Raw genomic sequence first — 26231 nt, 5'->3', positions numbered from 1 at the left:
AGCTTTCAAGGTCTATCTTTGTCTCAGACTGTAGGAAACACAGAAAATCCTTTTCCTCCCAAGTAGGCAAGCACTCCTGGGGCAGAGTCAAGTAGCACCATTCACCATTACAAGAAAGTCATCCTCAGGACTAAGAATGCAGGCAAGCCCTCATAACTTACAAACAATTCATCCCTCTGACAACAATACCCATAAAGTGTTCATTATTTTCTTTTGCTCTTTTCTGGGAAAACACACTTAATCTAATACTAACATGTCTATTGTAGGGTCTAGCCATAGTCCTTATTTTCCCTTTAAAATATATTTAATATATTAATATATATTCAATTTAATATATAAATATATATTCAATTTAAAATATATATTAATATATTTAATATATTAATATATATTCAATTTAATATATAAATATATATTCAATTTAAAATATATATTAATATATTTAATATATTAATATATTCAATTCAATATATTCAATTTATTAATATATATTAATTTATTAATATATATTCACTTTAACATGTATTCAATTATTTAAATTTTTCCTACATGCCAGGCACTGTTCTGTTAGTAAGTACAGATGGACAGAAAATAGATCAGTGTAGAGGGAAAAAAAGTTATATATCAAGGCATGAAATTCAGAGTGACAAGAATACCGCTAATAAGCATTAGCATTATCAATACTGAAATGCCACCTCTATTTCTCTTAATAATGTCAAATCCACTTAAACTAAAACTAAACAAAGACTCTGGAGGAATAATGGTCTTTTAACTATAATCAGATACAAAGAAGCACAATGGTCCCACAATTTAGTCTAATGTTTGTCTCGCTTTTCCTACTACCACAGTTTAATAAAACAAAGACACAAGCTTAGATTGTTCTAAGAAAGAAGCTAATTATAAAAGCTAACACTTGTTGTGTACTATGAGCCATGCACTTTAAGAAATATTTTATAAGTAATAATTCTTTTAATTTTCATGAGAATTTTCATGAGTAGAGATGCCATTTATTTGGAATGTACCGGTAAAATCCTATGAGTTGTTGAAATATTGAAATATATGTTGATTGGGAAATTGCAGTTTAGTGCCCCTAGCATCTCTCTGACTGCTCCCTTGCATCCCCTCAACATTAGAGACCACTTCTACCTCCTCAATATTAAGCAATTACAATGTTAATTTCTGACATAATAGGTCTCCTGGATCCTATTCCAATGATCTCTCTCTTCTGAAAACAAATCATATTGTCTGAGCAATGTTACTGGTTCCCCCAAAGAATCTCAGAATGCTGGGGGCTGGGCCCAGCTGGTGGTGGTTGTCTGTACAACCTTAAATATCCACATGGATGGACAATTCTGGATCCTGTGGCTGGCTGTGGCTTTCAAGAAAATGACAGCAATTCCAGAATAACCTGCCCAGTTATCAGTATCTATCCCATCAGTTTAGTGCAAACATTCTACTGAGGATGAAGGTACTGGACCCTCCACCTCTTTACTTTGCAGCTGAGGCTACTGCTGACACCTTTAGCATCTGCCTACTCAACGGATAAGATGAGAACCTTAGTCCACTGCCTGCTTAGGAATAAGCATTAGGGAGAACCCGAGCCAGCTGCCAACTGCAGCATATCCCAATTCACACATTATCAGAGGGTTTGACTTCCATGGTCAATATCATTCTCATTTTACAGAAAAGGAAACTAATGCAGAGAAGTCATTACTTAAAATGTAAAGGTCAAAGTGAGGGTCCAAACCCAGACAGGCTGGCACCAGAATCTGTGCTCTTACCATTGTGTCACTGTGCCTTTCCTCTGTTCCGCAAGGCAGGGCTCACACAACTTCAACATGACATGCCAATGAATGATTTCAATGACAGTAGTAGAAATATTGAATATATAAAAATGTCAGTATCATACAGAATAGAAAAATGTAATATAATTGCTGTTAGTGTAGCAGAAACTGAGGGAAAATGAACAATATCATTGATGTTCAGAAAAAAATCTGTAGTTATTGAGATTATAAATCAGCTAATGACTATCAATTTAAGAAGGAACATGTTGGAAACATTTGATGCAATTACCTGTGTGAAATCATGGCTGACTCATGGGATCACTTAGCAAGTGACAGCTCTACTCAAAACAGTCAGCCAACACTTTCCATATATCAACAATTATTTAGGAATCTTAAGACTGACTTCCTCATTTGTACTGCAACACGCAGTTGTTCCTTCTTCCCAGGAGATATGTTCTAAGACTCCCAGTGGATGACCGAAACTATGGATAGTACCAAATTTTACATAGACAATGATTCTTCAATCTAATAACTGAGAAAACTACTAAGTAATGAATGGGCAGGTAGTGGATACGCTGGACAGAGGGGTGTTTCATATCCCAGGACAGAGTAGGATGGCGTAAGATTTCATCACACTACTCAGAACAGCATGCAATTTAAAACATGAATTGTGTATTTCTGGGATTCTCCATTTAATATTTTTGGACTGTGGTTGACCTTGGGTAATTGAAACCTTGGAAAACAAAATCATGGATAAGAGGGGACTACTGTATATAATTTGGCAAGCAGATGTACAATATCATATAGTTTAGTTGGGGAATAAAAAAAGAACATTTAAAAATTATTTAAATATTACTCTCTATGGCTCTTCCATTTGTTAAATATTTTTAATATCATCCTTCCTAGAAAATAAGTCAAAAACTAAGGCATGGATTGATAAACTAACTTATACAAAATCACTATCATAGAAGAAAATGAGTAATTGTATCCAAAATATAGCTCTGTGATTTGAGATGTCCAGCACCCTTCTGTCCAGAGTTCTTTTTAGGCCCAATAGAAATTTATTCTACTGCTGCTTAATGATAGTTTGAACAAAGCAAACATCCAATACATGTGAGTTTAACTGAATGGAATTATCCACCTAATTTCTTTGACGATTAAATCACATAGTTACCATGGAGGAGGGGAGGATCATCAACTGTCTTCATCAATAAGGAAAATAACATTACTATAGAATCATTTACATTTTCTAATCCTTATATCCCAAGTGCTTTAATTTCTCACCCTCTTTTCTTTTGACCATTATTAAGAGCTCTTAAGTTGTTGGACTGACATTGGACTCAGGATCCTTAACACTGCAAATGTGAGTGTTGACACATTGTTAAGATAGCAAAGCAAGGCTTCTAACATCATAAAACCTTTTTATTGTTCATCAATAACTTCTGAATTATTCATATACAACTTCAAGCACTGGGCAAGGAAAGGGCTATTACTTATGGGTGTTAAAGTATTGGTAATGCATTATTTCAGGGCTTATATTCAGTATTGTTAGCAAAAATACATAATACAGTTGCTTGGCTATTTTCAAACAGCCAGTTGAACTGGGATAAAAGACTACAAATTGGGTTCAGTAAATACTGCTCAGGTGATGGGTGCATCAAAATCTCACAAATCACCACTAAAGAACTTACTCATGTAACCAAATACCACCTGTTCCTCAAAAACCTATGGAAATAAAAAATTATATATATATATATATATATGTGTGTGTGTGTGTGTGTGTGTGTGTGTGTGTATATATATTTTATAGAGTTTGAAAGGATCTTAGAAATCATAACCCAATCCATCATGGCTTATGACTAAGAAAAAGGAGATCCAGAAAGATTCAACTTAGATGGCTCCAACAAATATTTATTTAAAACTTGTCACACGTCAGGCACTATGCAAATGCCAGGGCATAGTGACCAACAATCTGTGCTCCAGAGACTCTTACCACTTAGTGGAAAAGAAGCAGAGGTATAATTCGAACTAGGGTCAAACTAATTCTAAAGCAAATGTTTTTTCATTTACTAGGTAAACATCTAAATTAGTAGTAGTAAGAATTCTTAATTTTTAATTAAGAATATCAAATGAGTCATAGTCAGTGAGTCATGAGTTTCATCTTCAAAATGTCCTTTTAGACTAAGAGTTCCTAAACATTTTGAGAGAAATGAATACCTTTGTAAATGCATTCGGTCAGCGGATATCCATCAATCACATACTCTGTGTTTTGATGCAATTAATTTAGGACAAAATCTATGAGTGACCTCCCAAAATTTACACTAAAGGAGGGAGACATTCTTTAGACAAGCAAACAGTAATATGCCTAAATTATCACGGTATACAAAGTGTCCTGAAAAGAAAGAACAAGATACTTTGATAAAGAACAATATACTATGTATTTAAAGGTGGTTGTTAAGGAAGATCTCTGCAAAAGACTGGGGTTTGTGTCCCCTCCAAATTTGTATGTTGAAATCCTAAACCCCAATGCAATGGTAATAGGAGGTGAGGTGTTTGAGAGGTGATCAAGTAATGAGGATAGATTCTTCCTGGATGCAATCAGGGTCCTTATAAGAGAGACAACAGATAACTCTCTCACCCTCTTTCCTCCACATGAGAACACAATGAGAAGGTGGCAATCTGCAACCCCAAAGAGGGCCCTCACTAGAATGGGACCATGCTGATATATTGATCTTGGACTTCCAGCCTGCAGAACTGTGAGAAATAATTTTTGTTGCTTATAAGCCACCTAGTCTATGGTATTTCATTGCAACAGCCTGAACGGACTAAGACAGTGTCTGAGGGGGATGATATTTGAACTGAGCCTAACTGTAAGAAACAGTCACGCAAAGAGATTTTCAGTACAGCAATGAAATACACAAATATCCAAAGGTGGGGAATATCTTTGTGTGTGCCACACAAATGGAAAGAAAGTCTATATGGGAGCTGGAGGAGGCTGGAAAGGCAGGCAGGGGCCAGACGACGTGGGCCTTTTCATGCCAAGACAGAGGGTTTGCTTTCGCTCTAAGAGTTATGGAAACCACTGGAGAGTTTTAAGCCAGGGAAAATTATATTAGGTTGGTTCAAAAGTAATTGCGGTTTTTGTCGTTACTTTGAATTGCTTTTGTACCAACCTCATAATCTAATTTTCACTTTGAAAGATTACTTCTTTAAATCATGGGTGGACTGAAAGTGAAAACTGAAGGGTCATGAAGAAGCTATTGCATTGGCCAAAGGGGAGAGGTCACAGTACCTTAGTTTAAGGTGCTGACAACAGAATTGGAGATAATTGGGTGGATTTGAAATATATTTTATAAATAAAATTGAAAGGACGGGCAAATGAATTAGATGTGGGCAGTCTATGAGAGAAGGAATAAACATGGTCCCCCAGTTTTCTCAACTGAGAAGCCAGATCAACAGCCATCTCATTTCCTGAGGTGCATAGGATTTTCTTAAATCATTTTTATGGTAATGGGAATAGTCTAGTGTTTGATGTATTATATTTTAGATGACTGTGATACATTCAAAAGACATGCCAAGTGGAACTCCAAGAAAGGCAGACTGGAAATGTAAAGTTAGGAGTTGTCAGCCCACATGGTATTTGAAGCCATGAGACCGGATGAGCTCCTCTAACAGGAGTGGGCAGAGAGAAGAGAACATAGACAAGAACTAAGCTCAGAGGGATTTGCAGAGGTTGGGGGAATAAGCAATGAAAAAGAATAGAAAGGGCTATCCAATGAAGCAAGAAGAAAATTAGTAAAGGGTGATAAGGGAAGCCAAGAGAGGAGAGCATTCCAAGAAGGATGGAATATGTAGTATCTTGAATATTTCTGAGAAGAACAGAAAAATAAATAACACCCAATACATTTAGCATATAGGAGATCATAGGCAAACTGAAAGCAGCAGCAATTTCAGTAAATGGATAGAGCAGACATCAGATTAGAACAGGTTACAATGACTAGAAAGTGACATACTGAAAATAATTTATATAGTTAACACTTTTTGGAAGTTGGCAGTGACTACAAAACTGAGAACTAGAGCAGTAGGTAAGACACAGTTGGTGGCTAAGGAGTGTTTTTGTTTTTTTTTTTTTTTAAAGATAGAAATTATTAGAGTGTGTTTATGCTGGTAGAAATTATCTAGAAATAGAGGGGGGTGATGAAAACATATTAAAGGAAGGAATTTCAAGTCCTTGATAAGAAGACAAGGGAGAATATCCAAAACCCTTATGGAAGGTCTAGCTTCAGAGAAGTGGTACAGGCTAATAAAAACCAAAAACATGCTGTATTAGAAAAATTGCACAATTAAAATTGTCTCTCTCTCTTCCCCTGCCTCCACACTGACCTATCGATAGAGAGAGATACATACTGGAGGGCAGAAAGCTAAAGGTAGGTATACGAATCCCTAGGCTGGAAAGTCATAAACTCCATCTTAACATGAAACTCTCTCTTCCAGTTTCCTAAATAAAGCACCTCTTTCATTTGAGTTATCACTGAGTTATCTTCTGGCCCACGCTGTCCGCACTCTGGGTGGCACTAAGACACCACAGCCCTATCATTCTTCTCCTGCCCACCTCATCCTGCGCATGGCCCACAACCTTCCTATTGCTGCTACGCTGGGAGAAGACAATCGATGAAGACAACTATGTTTTACTCTTTCTACAACCTCCATCCCAACCTACTCTCTTTCCGCATTTTTTCCCATCCTTTTGCTTTGTCACTAACAATTAGAGCATTCATATTCATGTTGTCTTTTTTCATCAACTGTCTTTAAACGTTTGTAATTCTCAGATATCTCCTACTCCCACTCTCCACGTTCATCTATTCCCACAGCTTTTATTACTGTGCAAATATGCTGATGACTCACAATGCCTGACCTCCAGTCCAGTCTTCCTCATAAGCTCCAAACTCATATACCCACTCAACATTCTATTGGGCATCTCCAGTTGAGGACAACAGGGACACCTCACACTTCATAGTTCTACAACTAAAGTCATTACCTCCCCACCCCATCCTCACATCAACTCATTTTCATACATCTAATCAGTTTTTCAGTTTTTTTGTTTTGTTTTGTTTTGTTTTGTTTTGTTTTGTGTATGTGTGTGTGTAGCAGTAGCTTGGTTTAGTCTGGGCCCCTCTTGTGTCCAAAATTCAATCAGTTACTATATCCTGTCAATTTTGTTTCCTCCAAATTCATATCTACCAACATTATTCTTAGTTCATGTCACCATGATTTCTTGCCTAGATTACTAGCATGGCTTCTGAAAGTTGCCTGTATGCCTCCAACTCTTGAACTGCATGGTATTTCCTCCACACTGCAGCCTGAACAATATTTGGCTTAAAGTAGTTTAATGCTCACCCGCCAACTATCCTGATGATAAAACACTCAACTTGCAGCATGGCTTACAGGAACCTTCACGATCCAGCCTTTGCTATCTCAGATCTCATGTCTTACTCAGTACAGTCTCTCATTTGGATTTGCATGCTCTTCCTTTTATCCAGAAGGCTCTCACCACTCACCTCCTAACCACCCTCCTCTCAACTAACTTAGCTCCTCAGGAGAAGCCCCTTTGCTGACCCCTTTCCTCTCTTTCCTATTTGTTACTACACAGAGTTGATTGGAGGAGTAGACCATCCAGGAAGGTTTCCAAGGAGTAAATCTGTAAGTGGAACTGAACCTCATCTCCCTGAGAAAATACATTGATTAGAAATCATCTTTACTGGACTTTGTGCTCAGGAGGATATCGTATAAGATGGTAATGTTTAGGAAGCAGTGAGTGACTGCTGGGCAGGCGGAACTACATTCTAGGAGGACAGGTTCTGTTCATTGCGGGTTTCTGTTTCGCTGATTGGGGAGTGCAATTTTGGGCCTGAAGCTAAACTGTCCAGAATAACACAGGAAGGCTGAGAACCCTCCCTGCCTTCTCCATCTTTGCCTGAACTGTGCTCACTGTCTCCTCTAAATAAAATATGAACAAATACGTGCTGTCTCCTCTTGTCATACCTCTGCTTCCCACTAACACATCAGTAACAACTCTTCATTCAAATTTCCTCTTTACCTGTTTATCTTCATGACCAGACGGGAGGGTCAGAGACCGAGAACTGAATATAGTTCTAGCTTATGATGTATTTATTCATTTACTTAACAAACGAAAACACCAAGATTTAGAGAGCTTAGGTGAGATGCCCAAGATCACACAGCATCAAGGCTGGTTTTAAAAGTGGACCATCTGACTCCAGGGTTTATAGGAATAACCAGTTACTGTGCTGCCCCATGAGTAGCTTATACCCACTCAAAATGGGAAAATGCACGTAAAATCAACCAGAAGACATGGCGACAGAGCGAGCCTCTGTCTCAAAATACATAAATAAATAAAGTCTATTTCTTTCCCCTTCAATTCTATCACTACCGCCTTCCTCTAGTCTCTGGTTCATTCGGTAAGACCTTAACTCCCCGGTACATTTTATGAGAATAAAGTCCAGTGTGCACATGTTGAAAAGACTTGGAGATTTTATTGGTTGTATTTATGGATGTGTTAACAAAACATTGGCGTGCAATGGAGAGAGATAGAATTTATTTTTTATTCCCTGGTGAATATCTATGAAGCCACTGAATCAATGAGAAATTGAAGGTGATACTTGAAATCAAGCTCTGAAATACTCACTTCTCTTGGTGACCTTGAGCCTCCTTCTCGAAATGTTGGTTTACATCTGAAATTAATCTGTCATTCAAAAAGAAAAGTATATTATATTAGAGATACGCATCAGACTAGACTGAATTACCTGGAAAAAAAAAAACAGTGATAGATATTGAGACTGAAAAGCAAAACCTTCAAAGAACAAGAAACAATACTCTTCTTAGTCTTTTGAAATCATCGCATTAGATAATCAACTGAGATCCCAGGTGATTCTATATCTCCAACCCCTTTCCTTCATTCTCAAGAATGAAATCTAAGTATCTTTAAACAATAATGCTCTTACACCACAAATCTGAGAAACTGAGATAAGAAAGAGCCAGAGGAAAGATATTGGCAGCTGAAACTACTCAGCTGGGTTTCTGATTGTAAAAATAGAAAATATAAACTTGAGATTTTTTTAGTATTATGATGACTATTCAAAGACAAGAGAGTTACTTTTTTTTTTCTTACTTTTGGAGTCTCGTTCTGTCACCCAGGCTGGAGTGCAGTGGTGCGATCTCAGCTCACTGCAACCTCCGCCTCCTGAATTCAAGCGATTCTCGCGATTCTCCTGCCTCAGCCTCCTGAGTAGCTGGGACTACAGGTGCGTGCCACCACATCTGGCTAATTTTTTGTATTTTTAGTAGAGATGGGGTTTCACCATGTTAGCCAGGATGGTCTCCATCTCCTGACCTCGTGATCTGGTCGCCTCGGCCTCCCAAAGTGCTGGGATTACAGGCATGAGCCACTGTGCCCAGCCCAGAGTTATTCTTTATAAAAGGATTCAGCATTGTTTTTCTTTTAGATGTGGAGGTCTCCTAGTAGGCACATTGACATCTTGGTTAGCTACTCGATAAAGTGAAAGGAGCAAAAGAATAATGGCAGAGATCAGTAAGTGAAGTTGGGGCAGAAAAGAAAATATTAAGATAACATGTTGGTAGTCATTGCCATAAGACATAAGCTAGGATCAACTGGTCATGTCAGTGAAACTAAATGAATGTCATGGGGGACTAAAATATTTCAATGTTTTTACCCATGACAACTCAAGAACATAGATAATACACAGAGAAACACACATAAAAATGGAGTAGGAAGTGTGAAAGGGAAAAGGATGGCAGGCAACTCACTACTGGAGCCTTTCCCATCCCCTAAATAACAAATAAATGGATTTGCCGAATCCACTTATTCTGGAGGTACGACACCACCAGGATGTCACTTCCAGTCCCACCCACACATTTGAGCAGCAACAGGAGGAGCACTGCCCAGCAGACTGAGAGCCGGCTTCCAGCTTGGCTCACTCCCTTGCAGGCACTTTGAGAAGAAGTAAACCACACAAGTCAGATACATGTGAACAACAATTATAAAAAGCTTATAGAACTTCCTCCTTCTTAAACAACTTGTGGAAGAGCCTATGGGTGAATAGTAATGCTTGAACTGAGATGATATAATAAGAGAATTCCAGGCTTTTCCATCTAACTGTTATTCCATTTCCCAAGAGTCAATGTAAAATGATGTCAAATTACACTTCAGCAAACAAGAGAGTGAATGACCCTAAAACATTGTCTTTCCATTATCAATCTGGTAATAATGTTGCACTTCCAGCTTTTTTTTAAGGGCACTGTTTTCAAAAAGTTGGAACTAGAAAGTTACACTGGGCCTCTGAAGACCAAATACTTGCAATGTAACAAAGCTGCAGCAGGGGGCGCGCTCTTACCTTTTCTAGCTGCTCAATGCAGGCGGTGTGGACGACGATTTTACAGACTGCACACTTCCTCCTGAGAGCTGATTTCTATAACATTCAATTCAAAAGACAAGAAAGAAATGTTAACAGTCTGTTCTGAAGAGTCCCGAAGAGTTCCCTAGTATTAAAGTGGGCATATATAATATATACATAAACACACCAAATATTGTAATTATTTCTATTACAAAGCAAATTTAAAACTTCATCTTAAATATTAAATAAACTTTATCAACAGTCTCTCCACTCACCAAGTAGCTCCATATCTGCATGTCTTAGGGTGGGCTAGATTGTCTCTTCAAATAATAATAATAGCTCCAATATTTTGAGCATATAATAAGAACCAGCTCTTTATTCTGTCATTTCTAAGTTTCAGCACCTTACAATGTAGGCATTATTCTCTTCCATTTTAAAATATTTTCTACATTATCACTCAAGTAGCTAAGGGGCAAGACCAACATCCAAACTTAGATCTAAGTTGAAAACAGGCATTCTTTCCCTATTGCAAAAGTGTCTCGATTTCCAGGGGCCAGTCATTTTAGGCTTCTATCCCAGGCATGAGTCTAGACTAAGTTACTTGGGTTTCTGCCCAAATCTTCCAGAAGGAAAAGAAGGCAAGTTCAGCTTTCACATCCAGGAAACAATAATAAGAATAGCAACAAAAGCAGGAAAAGCTGCTAAAAGGAATATAGTATTTGCTATGTGCTCTTATAAGCACTTCACAAATGGTAGTTCACCTAACCCTCACAACCCTATAAAACAGGTTCTATTCTTAATTCCATTTTACTGATGAGAAAACTGCCCAAGGTCAGCGAATTAAGGCACAGCAGGGCCAGGTGGTCTGGCTTCAGAGATCATGCTTATAAGCATTACACAAGTTGGCCTCTCTGACAGTCAATACTAGTTTAAAATTATAATACAATAAAACTTTTTAAAGTTTATCTTTTTCTCTAATGATAAAAAATGGACTGCATGGAGAGAGATGAATGAGCGGAATCTACATTTCATGACTGCCAATGTCGTACACGATCTAAGATAGGAAAGTTCAGCCCTCTCTACAAAGGACAGACTGGAAGGAGGATTTGCATGAATAATTTCTGTGTTTGAGCCTGAAAGTAACGCACTATAACTAAGCCTATCTATCAAATGGTCTATCAAAGCATCCAAGTGTGAAAGGCCTTGAGTTCCTGTTCTTAAGGAAGATACTCTTAGAGATTGCTGGCAACCTGCCCCTTCCGAGGAGTAGTTTCCCTGCTGAGGTATAAATTTTGAGCCAATTGTGTCAGGTAGGTGAGAAGAAATAAAGAAATAAAGTACTGCTGCAGCCAGAGGAGACTCCAGTCTCCTGGAGGAGCTGCAAACCACCACCTTGGAGGGGTAGGATCAGGAAAGAAACTGCAGCCTCATAGGTCTTGGACAGCTGAATTCATTCAACATTATCAGCCACCTACAAAGAAGCTAAAACACTGCAGTACCACTGCCATGAAACTTGTAGAAGAAATCCACTGACTGAGATGCCTTTACTCTGCTTGCAGATGCTTTTATCACTCTTGGATTTCCTCTTCCTGAGGGAAGAACATGGTGTAGCACATGAAATCAGTTTGACAATTGCTTTTGCACATAACAATGATAAAAGAAACCAAAGCATCTAGCTACACTACTGAACAGTGTCTTGTTCTACTACTAAAAAAGAAAAGAAGAAGAGAAAAAGAAGGAGGGGGAGGAACAACAAGAAAACATGAAGCAGTAATTGTAGTAGCACAGCAGTAGCAATCAAAAGAACAATCAGAATATTCTATTTTGCTCTACAGGGTAGGGCACCCATAAGCGAATCATGGTTTCCCTTCTGTTTCCTATGGATATCCCGGTGCCAATCACTGCTTTGGCACCACCTGCAGAAAATGCATGGGGCATTTGAGTCACATTGCTAATCAGAGTTACAGTGACACTAAGGAAACTGGAGTTGATTCCAGTCTATTCATTTCCCATGAAACTCTTAGCAAATTACTTTGTGGATAAGCAAAGCAATATTACCACAGGTAGGCAACCACTTACGGGCTGTGATTTAAGGATGCCTGAAAAGCCTCCCTCCTTGGCAATAACTCTGTCCTAGTCTAGCTTCATGCTTGACACTATGCTCTGCATTAAGTTCTATGGAGTTCCAGGGATTTCTTAGGCTCCTATGAAAGTCACTGAGGATGGGAGGAGGGCACGGAGAAAACTCAGGAAGCCTCATGCAGCCAATGAAATGGAATGCCTCCTCCTGTCTGTTTTACAAATCAAGATTCTGAGTCAAAATATCTTTTGAACAAGGGATCTGGGCTAGAGGAATTTGAGAACCGGTGAGTTAAGATATGTTGTCTCTCAGCTTTCTGGAACGTCATGTAAATGCACTAACATTCAAATGGAATAACTGAAGTGCAATGTTCTGCAGATGATAATATATGGAGTTGAGTGCTGTAAGTTATAAAACTGATTTTAACTGAACTATATTGGGTTTTAAAAGATCCTCTTAAAATATATTACGTACTTATGTGCCTTTTGAGGCAGAATATATAGACCATATTCCAAATTTTTCTTCATAAAGATTACAACATGATGCACTGTACTACACAGAACAGTCATTTTTCTCTTTCCCGTCCTTCTGTTTGGGTAGAGCTCATTTTGAGTCAGTGTCGCTGTCTTTTGTTGCTCTCAATTTCCTAAATGGCAGCTTCTTAACAGCTTTTAATTTGAGAAATCAGATAATTACAGTTTACAATCATATGTAAAACTAAGTAAATAAATTCTGAGTAAAGGTCCAAGGCCTTTTGCCATAGTAGCAAAGTAAATAGATTTGTAGTTCCTTAATTGATGGAAACTGTTTTAGCAAATCTGAAACTTTGACCACTGACTTTGTGGCGTATGACTATGTTTCAAGTGGTTAAAGTTATCTGAAGTAGCTGGATAATAAGCTTCTGAATAGAAATTGCCCAAAACACATAGAATTTTGTGCTTGGTTAAGTTGCAATTTTTTATTTTGAAGTTCCCAGCTATATACAAAGGTAAGATGCAGGAATCTGGACATTGTAAACACTACAAATATTCACTTTTCCCCAAATAACTTATATGAGCCAGTGCTTCCTTCTCTATGAAAGGTGATAAATTAAACCAAGAAAAGTCACTTAAAAGCATTCAGTAGGGGCTGGGTGCGGTGGCTCACGCCTGTAATCCCAGCACTTTGGAAGGCTGAGGCAGGCGGAACACGACGTCAGGAGATCGAGACCATCCTGGGTAACACGGTGAAAACCCATCTCTACTAAAAATACAAAAAAATTAGCCGGGCATGGTGGTGGGCGCCTGTAGTCTCAGCTACTCGGGAGGCTGAGGCAGGAGAATGGTGTGAACCGGGGAGGCGGAGCTTGTGGTGAGCTGAGATCGTCCCACTGCACTCCAGCCTAGGTGACAAGAGTAAGACTCGGTCTCAAAAAAGCAACATTCAGTAGGTAAGCTCTTATTCCTCACATTGGGATATAGTTGTTATAGAACCTAGCACAAAAACATAATTTAAACAAATAAATATTGCCTAGAACATGAAACATGCTTAAAAATTAAAATTATTTAAAAAACAGTAATTTGCTCTCATCAATGAATGTAAAGGCCAACTGAGCTTACTGCCTTAAATATCAAATAGCACCTAAGCACCTTTACTAAGGGTTCCCTGATTTTGCTGGTGCTGATATTCAAAAGAAACTTACTTGCAGGTGTGTGGTGCAGGGCGGGCAGAGCGGGGAACATATCTGTTTAAACTAAGACACTATGGAGCACAGTATAGATCACATTCCATTATATTACACTGTTCTAATAAAAACATGAGCAACATTTACTTAAATAACAACACAATAAAACATATGCTCGGTTTTAGGATGGTGGGCACGATCTCACCAGCAGCCACACAGTGGTTATAAGAGAAAACACATCCTACATATTTCCCATGTTGCAGGCGCTGCTGGCACTCAAAGTAGTGACAGCTCTCCACCAATCTTCAGCTCACAGCAGGCATGAGAGAAAAACCATCACAGCTTTAGACCACTGGAGCAGGCAATGGGGACTGAGGAGGACAGAGGGATCAGTGGCAGGCAGTGGTAGAGAGTATACAATTGTCCCTAATAAAGAGATTAATATTGAATCCTATCCCACCCAACTACATCCCTTACCTAAGTCCCTGATCTATAAGTACCAAGAAAGCTGTTTTTTTTTTTTCTTCCTTTGAGCAAGATATGTGATTTCTGCTAAGTAACAATGTATATCTGGTGGGAGTTGAGAGAGTTTGACAGAGAAAAAGAGGAAAGGAAGGAAGGGAAAGATGATGAAAAATAAAGATGAAGAAGAGAGAAGGGGAAAAGATGGGAAAGGGTGGGAGAGAAGAGGGAGAAGAGGGGAGGGAAGGAGAAGGGGGTGGGTCCTTCAGGGCCTGGGGTTATCTGCTTTCACAAACCTATGATTTATCAAAGGATTGGGGCCTTTTTGCTCCCCAAGGTAAGTAAAATTAAATATCTGTCATTCCCAATTGTCAGAAGTTTGACACCCAAGAAGCAGGTACAACAAGGCTGGCTGTCCGCTTCTGAATAAGGCACACAGCAAGCCTTATTTCTCCCTGCAGTGGGGCCAACTGCACTGCCTGCTGACCACATAGCTTCTGCTGCGGTCCTAAGATCTCCCACTGCGCTTGCCCACCTCTACAGGTGGAATCATCAGAGATGGGACATGGGGAAGGCAGTGGGAAAAGAGCAACCAGCATGGCAACCTGTTCTTAGTCTCCCCATCTCAGAAGAGCTCAGAGACCAGAGGCTGCTGCAGGACCAAAAACACCAGGGCAAAGTCTGAGCTCATGACACCTTACTCCAGAATTCCCGGACCTAATGCAAGGAATCACCAGCTATGAGGCCACAGTGAGCAAAGGGATGACAGCCAGGAAAGGGGCTTTCAGACAGAAACCAACAATACTGTGAGTGTATAAGGGGGCAGATGGGGGCATGCTGGGGAAAGGGCCAGAGTGGGGCCGCATGGTGAGAAGCCAGGAAGAAGGACAGAGGAGGTTGCTGGGCTGGGCCTATCCCCAGATGCCTCCCAGCTTTATCCCCCATGCTTTCTCTACCCCTTAGCCTCCTAGATGGGAAGATTCACCCTGAGGACTAGAAACTGAGGGAAGGCTGAAAATCAGGCAAAGGGAAAACTGCAAGAAAGGCCAGGGGAGTGCTCTCCTCCTCCCTTCTCCTTCCCTTTTAGACCACAAAGCCCACTCCATAGCAGCACTTTGGAGATGGGTAGGAAGGAGGGGCCATGCAGCCCTGGCAGGACTGTCCTTTCCTCCTCTTAAATGGTGGGGCTAATGGAATGCTTAGGAAAGCGGAGGGGAGGAGCCTTCCTAAGCTCTTAGAATGTCAGGAATCTGGTGTCCTTTCAATAGGCATTGCCTCTCTGGCAACATACACAAGAACATTGTTGCTGTATAATCCAAGGTAAATGAAAACAAGAGTTCTTTGATTTATTTAAAAACCTAATTAGAAGAAATGACAAGCATACTTGGCAAGTTCTACTTCTCTGGGGAGTCTGGGATGCAATCTATAAATTGGCATTAGGAAAAATGAAGAATGACATTATCTGAAAGTTCCATTAATATGATTTCAGGGCCAAAGCCTGACCTCCACTATCACTCATGCAGGCTTCTCTTTTTCTTCAAGAGAATATAGAATATTTTGGACAAGCCAGGAGGGTGGCTAGCTGAAGTTCCAGCACACTCCTTTTATCCTCAGTATACCATTCATTCTGTCTATGACAACATGATCTCATGATTCCAGACCAAGGAGCAGATGCCACATGTCCGGAGGAGTCTGTGACCCGAGTGGAAACTCAGACCTCTCCTTAGAGGTTCAATTGCAGAGAGACCTCACTCCGTGTTCAAAGGTCCTAGCCCAGACCCTGAGTAGTGCTGGCCCATGTTGGAAGGCAGGCCTTCATTTTTCAAGACCCCATGTGTTTGTGCAATGTGATCTGTGGACAGACAAGGACCTGGTAAGGGCTGAAACCTTCTGAGACAGCCCCCAACAATCAACACCCTTGATAAGGGATGATGCCAAAAGTACCTCAGAATATCTGGAAGAAAAGCAGCAGGAACAACAAGAAGTTGAGTTGGAGACTCTTACAAAGGATACATCAAAATACTCATGCAATGCTCAGATATACACCAATACTCCTGAATCTGTAGATGCCAGGTATCTGGAATCATGACGGTTTGAGGTATCCTACATAAGAGAAGTTTCCATATGGCTGAAACAATCTGTTACTGCTGACTTTTCCAGAATATATTTATGGAAATTTAGTTCACCAATTATTTTAACCATCACTATGTGTATGAGACTATGTGAGTGCTGTGCAGGATATAAACAGAAGGAAGCTTCTGTCCTTGGAAGAGCTGGCAAGCCACTTCAGGAGACAAGAGGGACTTGGAAGAAAAGGCTATTAACAGGAGAGAGCCACACATGGCTACATGCTCAACAACAGCTCAGACAAGAAAAGCTATCATCTAGAGGAGGGCAAAATCTGAGGCTGAACCAGTAAAAAGGGTCTAGCAAAGAACGCAAATTCTTGAATTTAGGCTTAAAATGCGTACATTCAAAAAAATCAAAGGCATTCCAGCAGGAAAAAGATCCGAAGTCTCTTTATGTAGTAGGCACCGATGCCTCTGAAAAGACATGGAGACCTGCTTTGGCATGTCCACTGCGGGACAATTCCTGGGCTCCTAGGTGCCTATGTACGGGAGTCACTGGGCTCAAGGCTGGTGGTTGAGTTTGAACGGTGTGTCTGGGGGTTGCCAGCAGGTAGAGTAGGATGCCCTCAAACCTGGGAAGTAGGTACACTGGCTGTGTTAAGAAGCCAGAGGAGCTGTCTCATGAGGAGCTGCAAGAGAAGGGGAAACAGAACTACTCCCCAGAAACCACGGGGTTCAAAATTACACTTACAGAGAGGTGGAGATTTCTCTGTGCGTTTCCATGCTGCTATATTCCAGCACCGAGAACACTGCCTGACACAGTTATTCTGAAAGGAAAAGGGGAGGGAAGAAAAGAGAAAGGACTTCTGGCATAGGGCTCTCTCCCCACTTAACCCCTCAACCAGCCCCGGTCTGAAAAATCGTTGGCTTTAAGAAACATAAGGAGACAAAACTCCCACCAGGACATAGACATTCTCGCAATGAGCAATTCCAAAAGCAACAGTAATGAGGCACCCTCAAAGTGTTTGAGGAATGGAAGCCTTCTGCCCACAATAGGGAAAAAACAGTGCAGCCAGGTGCGGTGACTCACGCCTGTAATCCCAGCACTTTGGAAGGCCGAGGTGGGAAGATTACATGAGGCTGGGAGTTCGAGACCAGCCTGGCCAACATGTCAAAAGCCTGTCTCTACTAAAAATAAAAAAAATCAGCCGGGCATGGTGGCGGGCACCTGTAGTCCCAGCTACTGAGGAGGCTGAGGCATAAGAATCACTTGAACCTGGGAGGTGGAGGTTGCAGTGAACTGAGATTGTGCCACTGCACTCCAGCCTTGGTGACAGAGCAAGACTGTCTCAAAAAAAAAAAAGAAAAAGAAAAAGAAAGAGAGCATAGAGGCCGTATGACAATCATAGCTGAACAACTATAATATTTTTGTGAGCATAAGTCAGGTATCTTCTGAGGACCCACAGGACTATCTGATGGAAGGGCTATTTTGCAGAAGACTGAGGTCTTACACAGACTGCGTAGAGTTAAAAACAGTTGCATCTGTATTACTGTGGCTCATGTGATGCCACCTGTGTCTACAAGTTAGTTAAACCTTGGAATATTTATTTGGGAACAGTTGCAGGAGTGGAGAGAAAACAGACAGAACCAGGGATTATAGGCATGAGCCACTGTGCCCAGCCCTGAAAAATTGTTTTGATCTCATAGAACTTATATATTCTCCTGTAAGAGACAGACAACAAACAAGAGAGATAGGTATAGTATATAATATACTGACAGAAATAAGTACTGAAAAGAAAATTAAAGAGAGAAAGGGAGATAAGAAATATCAGGAGTAGGAGAAAATTGAAGTTGTAGACAGGTTGGCCAGGGAAGGTTTCACTGAACATTTTGACAAACACCCAAAGGAAGCGAGAGAGTTCACCACGTGGATATCTGAGGGAAAAGCATTCTAGGCAAAGGCACAGCCAGTGCAAAGCTCAGAGGCATGAAGATGTCAGGATGCTAAGGAGTGGCAGGGGCCAGAGCGGGGAAGTGGAGATGAGGCCAGATGATAACAGCAGGCCAGATCATGGTGTGCCGCAGGTTGTGGTTAAGACACTGGCTTTTTTTTCTGAAAGAGAATAAGAAATTCAAAGGGCACAGTGATAATTTACCATACGAGGTGATGAGGGCCTAAACTGAAGTGACAAGAATGGAACAAAAAGGAAAGGCAGAGACGCACAAGTGACCGAGAGCACACAGCCCTCTTCCTAGCCCCACACCGGCCTCCCCTAAGGTCAGCGTGAATTCCTCATACTTTGTCCTTAAGTCTTTCAGTAGAATCATCAGCAGCTCAGGAGGGCTTCAAATCTACCCCTTGGTCAGCTTTGCTGTTCGTGTGTATGCTGGGCTGACTGCACACCTGACAGTCTCATGCTGTGTTATGGTCGGAATTGCCTCTCGAGTACCGCAGGAAAACTCACTTGATGCTCTTCGAACAGCGTGTTTTGTTCTGTTGTGAGGAGCACATTATCACAAGCACTCTGCATATGAAGTGTTTATGTTTATGTTCTTAGCACCTCCCCCGAGTAACCTCAGATGTGCAGGGAGGTTCTAGATGCTGTGCTGAACCCCACCTAGGCAGGGTCAATTCCATGACCTCCAGAGAGACCTACTGGGAGAAAGAAGAGCAGTGCCTGTGTGTTGTTGTTTGAACCTGAAATAAAAAGTTGTCTATTTCCCACATAGCTATTGTATTTTATATTTTTCATCTGTAGAGAAAGAAAACCAAAATCTTACAGCAGAAAGCCAAGGGGAAAAAAAGGACTTTGTGAGCTGAATATAAGAACTAGAAAGACACACAAAAAAACTTTCCTCTTTCTGAGAAGCAGCCAATCAGGGCTGACAGGAGAAATAATTTGGTAAGAACCAAATTGCTGGGATTGCGTTAATTCAAAGCTAAAGTTGATGACTGTTTGTAAAGAATGATACACCCATCGTGTTTTGAGCACTGCATTAAGATTGGTAAAAACTACAGTCAAAACAGTACAGCATTCTTTTTAAGGGAAGAAAAAGGTACATGTCTGTATCTGAACAGTTTACCCTTGTACCAAATCACACTCTTAAATGGTTAAATGTGACTTATGTTAGTGGATTTAATACTTCTTTTTAATGAGAAGAAAGTCATAGGCACAAAGTTTCTCTGATGGGCTTCAAAAGAAAGCTACAGCAAGCCTGTGGTCCCTGATACTGAGGAGGCTGAGGCAGGAGGATCACTTGAGCCCAGGAGTTTGAGGCTGCAGTGAGCCAGGATCACATCACTGCATTCCAACCTGGGTGACACGACAGAATTCTGTCTCTAAAACAAATATACAAACAAATAAAAAAACAGAAAGCTATGACATGAATCTTAGGAGAAGTCTACACCTTGGCATCCATTTGGGTGACTACTGCATACTGCTACCATCTTTTGGAAATCTTCTTACAATTCAGGCACAGTTATTGAGATATAAAACAAATATTGCAGCCAGTCTTTATAACAAGCATGGTGAAGGGCCCGATAAGTTTGGGTTTGCACAAGTCTAATGAAATGATACTAACAAACTGATGCCCTCAGAGATGCCAGGCGGAGAGTCATGGGGAATGATACTCAGTGTGCCCCTCTATCTAGATTACCATGCAGCTCAGGTATTCCTTCTGCCTCCTCCCTCATGGTCAATATACATTAAAAAGTGTTCCAGCCTAATGAACTTGAAGAAATCCTTAAAAATCCATAATTCTATTTCTCACCCTGGCCCTCATTTTACCCAAGGACACTTCATATTTCATCATTCTTATTATTGAAGTGCACTGTACTTTGTTGCCCTCATTTCTTGTTTCTGCTTCTTTAAAATTTGCCTGCTTGTCTTTTCTCTTATTTCTTTTTCCCCATTTGTTTTTCTATGCTTCTCAGCTTAGAAGTCAGTATACGACCACAGCCAGTCTCTAGTTTCAACTCATCATGCAATCTTCCTGGTTTTCGCTCTTTACAGGTGCTTCTGTGGCTATTCCTTGTCATATTTTTACATGCTCTTCAAGGTTATTATTTGTGCCAGCAGGCCAAAGTTGCCACGTGTCTTATAGTAGAGTAATTGAAGGGTTGATGTGCATGCAAATATGGATATAAACATAATTACAGGTACACAGACACTAATAAGTAGAAACTCATACCATTAGAGCCCTACACACATACAGACGCATGTGCATTCACAAATTTCAAGCAGACAGACTTGAGTGAAGATGGGCTAGACCTATTACAGAAGTCATAGCAAAAACAAGTTAATAAAAAATGGTGTTTGTATGTCTTGGTGGCTTTCTCTAGTTCTGAGGTAGCAAATCATGGGTACAGCAGAGATTTGAGCCTTAGCATAAACTAGGAAATCCCAAACACTTTTCCTTTTCAGTCCTTGCTGGTGTGATAGGACCATAAACACAATCTTACTTGTATTATGAATCCTGACATGTTTCTGTTATCAGTTTACTTTGTGGAAATAGAATTATTTTCTTAAAGTTCACAGTTTAATATTTCTAACCAATAATCTAGAGATATTTGCTTTGATATGGAATTTTATATTTCTAGTTAAGAAGCTGTGGTAAGTTAGTTATCCTTTCACTGCCATTTTTCACATTCCAAGCGATTTGATGACATAATTAAGGCAGTCTTCCAGCCAATCTAGTCCCGGAAGACCCATAGACATCTCAGTGATTGTTTACTCAACACTGTACCTCCAATTGGTAATGTTTTCACTGACACATACACACCCGCCCATATCATTTTTTAATGAGGACATCATACCCACAGAGATTTGCCAGGAGGCTAGTTGTGTAATATACACATTACCCACACTGTAAACACAGCTCTCTTCTGCCATGCCAAGTAGGTACAATTTCCCCACTTTACAGTTAAGGGAACTGAGACCCTATGAGACTGTGCCACTTGTCCAACAAAGACTAGTTAAGAGTGGAAGTGAAGTCCTTCTAACCCAAAGTCAACTCTATGTGTTACAACTTACTGTGTTTCTCTTTTCTTTGCCAGTGGTAGACTGAGGGACCAAGACTGATGAAGACAGATAAGAAATATGATATTTAACGTGACTGCCCTTTCATATGATCTGTTCTCATGAGATCCCTAGGGGAGCTGACTAATGACAACCACACCATGACCCCGTGTGCCAAGATGGCAAAAAGCAGTCTCTGTTCTCCACGAGAATGAAATAAAATGTGCTGCAAAAGGTATGGCACTGGCTAAATAGGGCATAAAACCCTACACAAGACAGCTATCTGCATGTGTTAAATCTCCCTCTAAAGAGCCTTAAAAATGAGGCAGGAATTCAGACATCCTAGATTGTAAATATAACAATACTTAAATGGCAGGGTTGATCTGGTGACAGGTGTCTGTGTGTGTTTGTGTCTCTCTCTCAACAAGCACCTCATTGAACTCATTCATTCATTCAATGTTAAGTCACACAGGGTAACTATTCAGTGTAGTCACTTATCCTCAGTGTGGAGAATACCGGAGAGGACAACAAGGTCAGAGTCCCTGAGCTAAATGGAGCTTACGCTCTAGTGTTGGAGACAGATAAATAAGCGAACAATTTTTTAAAATATGATAGCTAGTAAGTGGTGTGTGCTATAAAAGGTTGAGAGAATGAGGACGGAACAGAGGGGAGACACAGCCTGACTGTTAGCTGGGCTAGTTGTTTCACCTCACAAGCTCAGTCCTCAACTTTCAACGAGGAAACTGAGGTAGCAGGTGATTCTAAGACTCTCCAAACCTAGTACTCTCGGCTGTCTCTTTGGGTTCAGTTTCTTGGAACCACTATCATTCAAGGAGCAAAGATTATAGTGGACAATATTTATTGAGTGCCAATGATTTGCCAGCCTGCTGTTACATATGCATTAACTCATTTAATTTTCACAACAACCACAAGAAGCAGTATTATCCCATTTTCCAGATGTAAAACTTAGACTTAAAGAGGTTAAAATGGGCCAGGCGCGGTAGCTCACATCTGTAATTCCAGCACTTTCGGAGGCCGAGGCAGGTGGATCACAAGGTCAGGAGATCGAGACCATCCTGGCTAACACAGTGAAACCCCGTTTCTACTAAAACATACAAAAAATTAGCCAGGCATGGTGGCGGGTGCCTGTAGTCCCAGCTACTTGGGAAGCTGAGGCAGGAGAATGGCATGAACCTGGGAGGTGGAGCTTGCAGTGAGCCAAGATCGAGCCACTGCATTCCAGCCTGGGCTCCAGAGTGAGACTCTGTCAAAAAAAAAAAAAGAAAGAAAAGAAAAAAGAAAAATAAAAAGAGGTTAAAACAAGGACCAGTATCACACAACTCAAAGCCTGGAAATCAGGATTCAGAGCCAGGTCATTTGATTCCAAAGCTCACACGTTTCATCAACACATCACCTGCGCCTCCTTTAATGAAGGCATCAATGCAGGATTTTCCATTTCCTCGTGTTTTTAAAGCACCACCTTCTGAATATCCACCTCATCAATGAGGCAGGAAACAACCTTCTAACAATACCAACTTTGGAGGCCAGTCGTGGTTTGGGAGTAACCGATAATGCAAATAATGCTTCCATCAAGATTAAGTGTCTCTGAGCAACAGGAGCACTGGTTAAACCCTAGTGCTCAGGGTCCCTGCCCCTGGAAAACACTGCAAGAAGAGAAACCATTTCTGTACACCTGGGCATTGCCTAGGTAACATGTAAACCTTATGCTAAATCAGATGCAAATTATTTTTATTACTAGGTGACAGGACCATACAATATCCAATAACAACAGAACTGCTTCACAGAAACACACACCCTTACACAAACACACAAATGCAGCCTCAATCTAAAATTGTCATGACAGAAGAGATGACCATTATTCTCAGAGGTTCAAACTCTAAGAACAAAATAAGACACATGCATTTTGGCTTAATGAAAGTTTAGTATAAAGGCAAAAGAACTGCACAAAGATAGAAAAAAGCCATAAAGTTCTGGAGAGTGAGTACGCCTCTGTGATTCTTTTTATCCTTTATCTTTAGGTGGAAGTGAACAGCCCAATATGATCACCTCAAAAGATTGTTGTTATGGATCAGAGACGGGTATGAGTCCTAGGAAAACTGCAAAGCATTGTGTGAGCATTTCTCAAATACTTTTTCGCTGACTACTAAGATCCTACAAAACGGCAATGGGTGTTCTGTGGGAAAATTAATGGGTTCCACAAACCTTCCATTACCTCAAAAAAAAAGAAAGAAATCCTGCATACCTTATATCTTTCATTGAGCTTCATAGGACCTATTTATGTATTAAAGTCATTCCATGTTTTTGAAATGTATGGTCACGAGCTCCTTTTAATGTATAATGCCGTATATTGTTTTCATTTGAGTTTAGTGTTCTCCAGAACACAATTTTGGGTAAAAATGAAATGGGCTGTGCAAATAGACAATGGTACTATTGATCCAGGGTCACCTAGAAGTGACAGAATCCTAAAGATCCCTTGGCTTCATAGCCTACGTATACTGTCACTATCCCCATTACATGAAGTGAAAAGTATCAGCACTAGATTCCCCTTTAATACACAGACAGCACTTGGTACCCAAGAATAATTACAACAATCCCCATGACAGTTGTCATAGTAACAATGGGTAACATGTCCTGAGGGTCTACCATGTGCCAGACACTGTTCTAAGTGTGCACGTGGACGATCTCATGGAAATGCTGAGCTATCAGGCCGGACACCTAAAGGACGACATTACCTCCACTGCTGAGAGCATCCCACTCTCTCCCTCTCTCATATCCACTAACTGGGAACTCAGTAGCAGAGAGCGTGTCAGTGAAAATTCTTTTCTTATTTTTGTTGATGGCTACACTTTCCATGAGTCATCTTGATTCATTAGATCCTCAATATCCTAATGGTGAAAAAGGCCCCTGGCAGAGAATGGCTGGCACCCAAACAACTCAAGAGAGCTGGCTTTGCCTCCTGGGCTTTATTGCCACACACGTGGTTCCCTCTGACAGCCTGCACCCAGCTCAGCCAAACTGCCATCTGGGGTGCAGATCATGAGTCTGCTGTGCCAGACAACTGGCATTTGAGGCTGACAGAGCAGGAGCAACATGCAGGCAGATCTTGGTGCATTCTAAGTCCATGCTGGTGCTCCGTGGTACACACCAGCTAGACCCGAATACACAGATGGCCAGAAAGTCCCCAGTAATGCACATCGGGCTCTGATTCTCTCATCTTCTCACCCACACACACAGATGCATGGGAACCAGCATTTTCACAAGCTGCTGCCTGGTGCTCATTCTTCCTGAGATGAAACAGACAAGGTATAACTGGACTCAGAGTCATTTTCATTTTTAAACAGCAGAAAGCTGCAAGTTTCCTTCAAATAGGGCAGAGAGCTATGACCCTTGTACTCTTCTTGAAAGTGTCTTCCAAGAATCTAAGGACATGACCAGCATTCCTGTGAGTGAATGTTGTGATACCCCATTACAGACAATGATGAGGCTTCTGATTCACCAATAAGAAGACACAGCTTGTGAGATGAGATCACAGAATGGGTTACTTTGATTTGTCCCACTCAGTTGTTCCCAGTCATGACTCGGTAAGAATACGGATGCTACACACAGTAGCAAAATGACAGGTGAAGGTGTAAGAGTCTTAGTGTTGGGATAGACAGAATCATCCCAAATGTAAGGCCTTGTTAAGCCAAAGTCCAACCAAATCTGCAATTAGCTTGTTCAACTCCATGACATTGAACCATAGTAAGTACAGAAGAGGAGGAAAATGAATACAAACCTTTGTTAACTGATTTTATCCCTCTACTGATTCTGAGAGGTAGATTTAATCACCACTATTTTACAGAGGAAACTGAGGCTTAGACAGGCAGGGCAGAACTTGCATTTTTATCTAGATCTTTTTGTCTCTGGATCTGTGAAGCTCTTGCCCTACAATCCTCCAACTCTTATATCACACGGCCTCTCTGACACAATTCATTCACTTTCTCAATAAAACTGTATTTGGCAAATTGCAAGCAACATTAGAAGGAATCTTAGAATTGAGGCCGGGTGTCACAGGTGGGGTTAAGCCATTTTCACCAAACATTATCTACAAGGAAAAGACTAAAGCAAAATACAAGAACAAAACAATAACAAAAGCAAAGCAGCACCTATTAGCTGGTCCACGAAAAGAGGGTGACATGAGCACATTTAAAAATAGAGAAGATATATCTGGTAACAGCATCCTGAAGTATGACAGTTCCATTTTTCCTCTTACACAACCTACATGCTCACTCACCTCACCATCTACCTACTCTGTTCCCCACAGCTCCCAGCTTCTGACACCAACCTGCCTGTCTGCTCACTTACACCGCAACCACATACCACTCAACCTAAACACTCAAGACTGCTGTAGACGCACCTGTATGCGTACATGTGCATGAGCCTATGTAATGGTGATATCTGCTTGGTTAGATAAGGTAACTCAACTTATAGAATGCCTGCTATATTAGCTTCCTAGCACTGCCCTAAGAAAGCAAAGAAGTCATAAAGCTCTGGATAGTGAGTAAGCCTCTCTGACTCTTCTTTATCTTTAGGTAGAAGTGAACGGCCCCGTATGACCACCCCAAAAGGTTGTTGTTACGGATCAGAGATGATGAGTATGAGTCCTAGGAAAACCGCAAACATTGTGTGAGCATTTCTCATATACTTTTCCACTGACTACTAAGAT

At 40.7% G+C, this 26231-nt stretch overlaps 1 protein-coding gene across 1 annotated transcript in view; it reads right to left on the bottom strand.

Annotated features, from left to right (window-relative positions):
- The window catches only part of DGKI (diacylglycerol kinase, iota), a 481484-nt gene that overhangs the window by 278107 nt on the left and 177146 nt on the right, over positions 1–26231 (bottom strand). The window contains exons 4-5 of the mRNA XM_011995483.1: positions 10214–10288; positions 8488–8544 (exon numbers count right to left, since the gene is read on the bottom strand). The gene's annotated coding sequence lies outside the window, so the exon portion shown is untranslated. The remainder of the gene's footprint in view (positions 1–8487; positions 8545–10213; positions 10289–26231) is intronic.

The sequence above is a fragment of the Mandrillus leucophaeus genome, unplaced genomic scaffold, assembly GCF_000951045.1.
Source record: "Mandrillus leucophaeus isolate KB7577 unplaced genomic scaffold, Mleu.le_1.0 Scaffold49, whole genome shotgun sequence".
Taxonomy (NCBI): Eukaryota; Metazoa; Chordata; class Mammalia; order Primates; family Cercopithecidae; genus Mandrillus; species Mandrillus leucophaeus.
This window is presented reverse-complemented; position numbering and strand designations above follow the sequence as displayed.